General features: G+C 46.8%; 1 pseudogene; it reads left to right on the top strand.

Annotated features, from left to right (window-relative positions):
* The first annotated feature begins 674 nt into the window (after positions 1–674).
* LOC120807158 lies at positions 675–3,795 on the top strand (annotated as a pseudogene).
* The last annotated feature ends 1,626 nt before the right edge of the window (positions 3,796–5,421 follow it).

The raw sequence follows: 5,421 nt of genomic DNA on the forward strand, positions 1-5,421 counted from the left end.
AAATGCAGCATTGACAGGTAACACACACAGGTAAACACTCTCCCAGCTGAGTGTTGAACAGCAGCTGTTTGACTGCAGCAGTTGGAGGTGAAGAGAGTCCATCAGCTCAGACACAAAACCTATAAGATGCAGTAAAAACTCCGCTGATGCTCCATCTGGGTCTCCCCCAGGTTCTGTTCAGTCTCCTCCTCAGTCCATTCAAACAATTCAGCCTTATTTCACTGAGATAATCCACACACTATCACTACTGCTTTAAGGGATCCCGAGAACTTATATCGTATATACCGTATATCAAAAACAAAGTCAGACAGCTGCTGATCAGGTGAACTGGTGTCCAGACTTCAGCTTCCATTTGGAAAACTGTAGACCTGTGCAGCTGACTCCAGATAGGTGCTCCAGAATCCTGCGGACTACTCATGAATGCGTGAGTTCAAGATGTGGATCCTACGGATCTGCAGAGAATTTGCTGCTGATCTTTTTTAACTACGAGGGGGCCGGTGGTGAAGAACACTTAAAAGGTTCTGTCAGGTACGGATGGCAAAGTGAGAGACAGATTTGAAGATCACCCACAGTGCAGTTAATTCTGGACACTGAGGACACTGTTACAGTCTGGTCTGGGATGAGACGAGAAGCTCTGCTGAGGCTTTCTTTTGATTGTTCTGTTGGTTCTCATGATGCTAGTTCTCTTGACGCTGTCAATCAATCAACCAGTCAAACTACTCATCTGTCCGCCTGTCATCTGTTGCCAGGCCAACGAATACAGCCTCACCCTCCCCACAGGCCCCGCGGAGATTGAACGAGCGGTAGAGGAGGGACGGGCTGTACCGCCACTGCTGGAGTGGCACAAACACCCACAAGACCACAGCTCCACCAACAGAGGAGCGATCTCCTTCCACAGCCTCCGAAACTACTGGCTGGAGGACAAACACCAGGAGGAGGAGGTAACCAGGCGTCCAGAAATGTCGGAGAACAAAATCCATAAACCAGGCTAGAGGTCTTCACAGGTCCAGAATCTTCGACCCAAAAATGGACCGGTAGAAAACATGAACCTAACGTGCATCTTTTAAAAAAAAAAAAAAAAAACAGGCCCGATTAAAGTGGAAATAATTTGGACCCATCCTGACTCAGGTCTTTTGTTGGGTCTTAGTTACTAGGAACCAAGTGAACCTGTGAAGACTTCTGAACTAGAGAACAGTGTTCAGACAATCTGACATCACATCCCTGAAGCCAGACATCCGAAGGTGGAAGCAGGTACGGACCGCTCCGGCTGCTATTGGCTGATCATCAGGTGAGAGCAGACCTGTATTTCAGTACCTGATTTTCACCAGGACACGTCAGACCTCAGTCGGTTTCATCCTCTGCAGTTTGTTCAGTCTTAAGTTTTGATTCATGAGTAAAATTACCCTGAAGTTGGACATCCTGAGTGCTCATCAGCTTAAGCTTTCATATGCTTTGATGTCATTATCTGTCTTTTTTCTGATTGGCTACAGGATGGCAGGGTGACCGCTTTCCGTCGCTTCGACTATGACCTGTCTGTGGAGGCCCGGGTCCACCTGTCCATGTCCTCACCCAGGTCCTGACTCTGTAGTTACACTTCTTCTGTTTGACTCCTTTAATCCCCAGAGTTTAAACTTTGCTGGGACAGTTTCACGCACGACAGGTTCGGATTTTTAAAGTCTCTGAATGAAACAGTCTCATGTCCATCTCTCCCTGTAGTGGGCCCTTTCAACACGACTGCACTGTAGGAGATGGAGGACTAAATCCGGTGTCCTCCTTCTAAAGGTCAGCTGAAAATAATATGAGTCTGAAGTTAGTCAGCTGTGGCTCTTTTCAGCTCTTTTCCACTACTGACCTGTAACCTGCAGCTTCACTTAACCTGAACCTGTAAGATCCTGTAAGGTCCTGCAAGGTCCAGGTTCTGGTTTCTGCCTTGTTTTCTCTGTGTTTTACCAACCAGAATAATTCTGCTATATAGGTAACACCATGTGGAGACACCGTGACAAACCTGGTTTTGACTGTATGTTGTGTTTGTTTGGAGAGTGCAGTTCAGCTGTGGGACAGACATCAGTGGAAAATGTAGATTTTCTTTGACGTTTACATGTGATGAGTTTTAAACATCACTGTGGTTAAATTAACGGAAGCTGCTGGATCTTCTGTTTTCTCATCTCTCAGTTTTCATTGGCTGCTCTCAGCTTCAGTCACCAGCTGAATCCTCCCTCTCTGTCCACAGATGGGTCTCTCTGCCAGTGGAGGCGTTGTCTCTGTCCTCCCCCCTACAGGTGGTGCTGTCCGGCTGCACCACCTGCGTCGTCCACATCTCCAGCGGCGTCCTACACGTGGCAAACCTGGGTGACAGCCGGGCCGTCCTGGGAGTCCAGAAGCTAGACCGGCGCTGGTCAGCAGTCAGCCTCACAAACGACCACAATGCCTAGAACCCCGACGAGCTCCAAAGGATCCTGGGTCATAGAGGAGGACAGTGGTCCGCCACGATCTCTTGCTGGGTCTGCTGCTCCCGTTCCGGGCGTTCGGAGACGTCCGCTTCGAATGGAGCACAGAGATGCCGGGTCTTGTCGGAAACGGATGTCTTGTCTGCGGTCGACGAGGCAGGCCGGACGCAGCTGCCACGCTACCTGACCCCGCCCTACCTGATTGCCCAGCCGAAGGACTGGACACTGCATCAGGCCTGCTGACAAGTTCCTGGTCCTGATGATTGAAGGACTATGGGAGCTGATGCACTGACAGACCGTGGTCCAGCTGGTGAGGAAACAACTGACAGGTCACAGAACTAAGATCGTCACTAAGTCTACAGTGAACTGAACATCTGAGCTGAGTCTGATCTGGACTGCATTGACGCTGCTTAATCACACTGAAATGATAAAGTCTGAATCATAGGACTTCGAGAAAAATAGATCTTAAATGCTGACTTGAAAATATAAGAGGATCAGGTTCACTTGACAGCAGTTTGGAGTTCATTCCAGTGGAATATACTTTAAAAGATTGTGGAATACTGAGGAGGCCTGACTGTTGAGACCTTAGACCACCTGAAGGAACTTAGTGTTACCAGGTTTGTCATGTATTTCAGGGACAGACCGTATCCCGTTGCGTTTGTCAGGAGGACTGTAAAATTAGTCCAAACATGGATATGAGCTAAAGACTCGAGTTGTCTGGTCACATGTAGATGGAGAAAAGTAGAGGCCTGAGGATGGAGGTGAACTGTTATCATTGAGATGATTGTATGTAATAGTCTCTTACATATTGTATGGGAGTCGCAGTTTAAGTTACCGGGACCTGAGGTGTCAGTGATAGTGTTGGTGCTGTAGTGGTTCAAGTTTAACGTTTCTTAGTTTAGGCCCTGGAGGAAGATCAGTTTGTATGTGAGCACTCGAACTGTCAGTTTAAGTTTAAATGATGAAAGCAGTTGAAGTGTCAGTATAAGTGTAAACTCGGGAATTGGTTTGTCGTTGTACAGGCCTTCAGCAGCAGAGACCCATAATTCCTGGCATGGGCATGACGCTGGGCGTCCTGCAGCGCCTCCTGCTGGAGAGGAGGGGGCGGGTTATGTCAGTGCTGGAGGACCAGAACGCCGCCACTCACCTGCTCCGCCATGCCCTGGGGGATGATGGGTACCGAGCGGTGGCACCAAACCGTCTGGCCAAGATGCTGAGTCTACCGACAGAGCTGGCCAGGAGGTACCGCGACGGCATCACCGTCACCGTCGTACACCTGAATGCGCCCGACCTTTAATCAGAACACCTGCGGGAGTTTAGCTGCTCATTAACCAGGTAACAAATTATGATAACAACTTTTTTTCACTCTAAACTTTGTTACCGTGTCTCTCCTCCTCTTTTCTTTGGTTTTGAAATAAAAATAAACTCTTGGTTCAGACAACATCGTGTTTTTTTTCTCCAAAATCACATACTTCCAATTTTTTTTGTCCAGACTGACTTGGTTTGAGCTGGGTGTTCCTAATAAACTGGACACTAAGTGTCTGTCTCCGTAGAACTGCACAAAGTTTTAGTCACTTAAGATGTTTAGATTCTTCTCCATCATCAGTCCCACCAGGCGGCGTCCAATCGTCCGAGAACCTACCTGCCGAGAACCCGAAAAACTGTGTGCAGGTGTACCGAGAAGACCTGGAGCTGGTTTAGAGGCAAAGGGAGGTCTTGTTGGAATAACTGTTGAATCATGCATTGGGCTACAAGTTCCTGAGGTTGTCTGGAAAGTGGCCTGTTAGGTTCTTTAATTTATATTGTTCTCAGATCAGCCGGACCACGGTGTATAAACGGACTTCACTGCTCAGGCACTGAAGGCACACGATCAGCTTCCATTGGTCGCAACATGTTTTATAAATATATTCATTCGTATCTGCCCTTTTGACATTTTGTTTGTAAATGAATTATCTAATAATCCAGTTATTAGTGTTTCTTGTACTGTGTAGAAATTATTTATTGACCCAAATGTGGGAAAAGTGTGAATGAGGTTATTTGGACTCAAAGATTTTCAGCCTCATGTGACTGAGCAGAAATAATGAAGTAAGAATAATTAAAATGTTACTGTTGAAAGAAAACTGACTCCTCTCCCTCCACATGATAATCATGAAAAAAGGTTAAAGAGGACAATAAACAGAGAAGACTTCCCCTACAATTATAATCAAACTGCAGTGATGTGGTGTCTTATCAGTCTGATCAGCTGCAACGTCCAGTCACCAGCAGGTTTCTGATAGAGGCCTGTGAGGCTCTGACAGAAGTCTTCACTGGTCACTGGTCTCGTGCTTCGTTACATTACCTGTAAATCGTCCCAGTGCTGCATTGTGACAGCGCTGCAGTGTCGACGCCATCTGACAACTCAGGCATCCATGTTTGTTTCGTTTTCTTCTTCTGCTTTTAGAAACATCTTGAGTTTTCCAGTTGCAACTACGACATGGCTGATATTTACAGGTCCAAAACTTGCAATAAGAGAACTCCGCTTTGTTCCCTGGTGGTTTTACTCTTCCTAAAGTTTTTCTGTGGAAACCTGGTTTAGCTATCGAGCTGTTTCTCTGTGAGTAGGTCTCTGAATATCAACTGAAACTTTGTCTGTTGTCTTGGTTTTGCTACGTTCCTCCCGATGCTTTATAAACAAACCTCTTCTCCGACTGTTCGGACACGAGTGTCAAACTTGACGTTAAATTAGCTGGTTCTCACTGAGAGTCGCTTTGGTGGTTACACTGATAACCCTGGCTCTAAGATCTGCAGCTCAACCTCACTGTTGCTGCTTTTTTCGACAGTTCACACCTGCATCACAGGTGTCCAGTTACTCAGTTAATCCACACCTCCCAGCCAATCAGAATCCAACACTCCCACTGAGCATGGTCTACGTGTATTTATGTAAAAATGTAGGAACAAAACTTCCTGTCAGTAGAAGAAGACACAGCAGCTCTGA

The sequence above is a fragment of the Xiphias gladius genome, chromosome 21 (genome assembly GCF_016859285.1).
Source record: "Xiphias gladius isolate SHS-SW01 ecotype Sanya breed wild chromosome 21, ASM1685928v1, whole genome shotgun sequence".
Classification (NCBI taxonomy): domain Eukaryota; kingdom Metazoa; phylum Chordata; class Actinopteri; order Istiophoriformes; family Xiphiidae; genus Xiphias; species Xiphias gladius.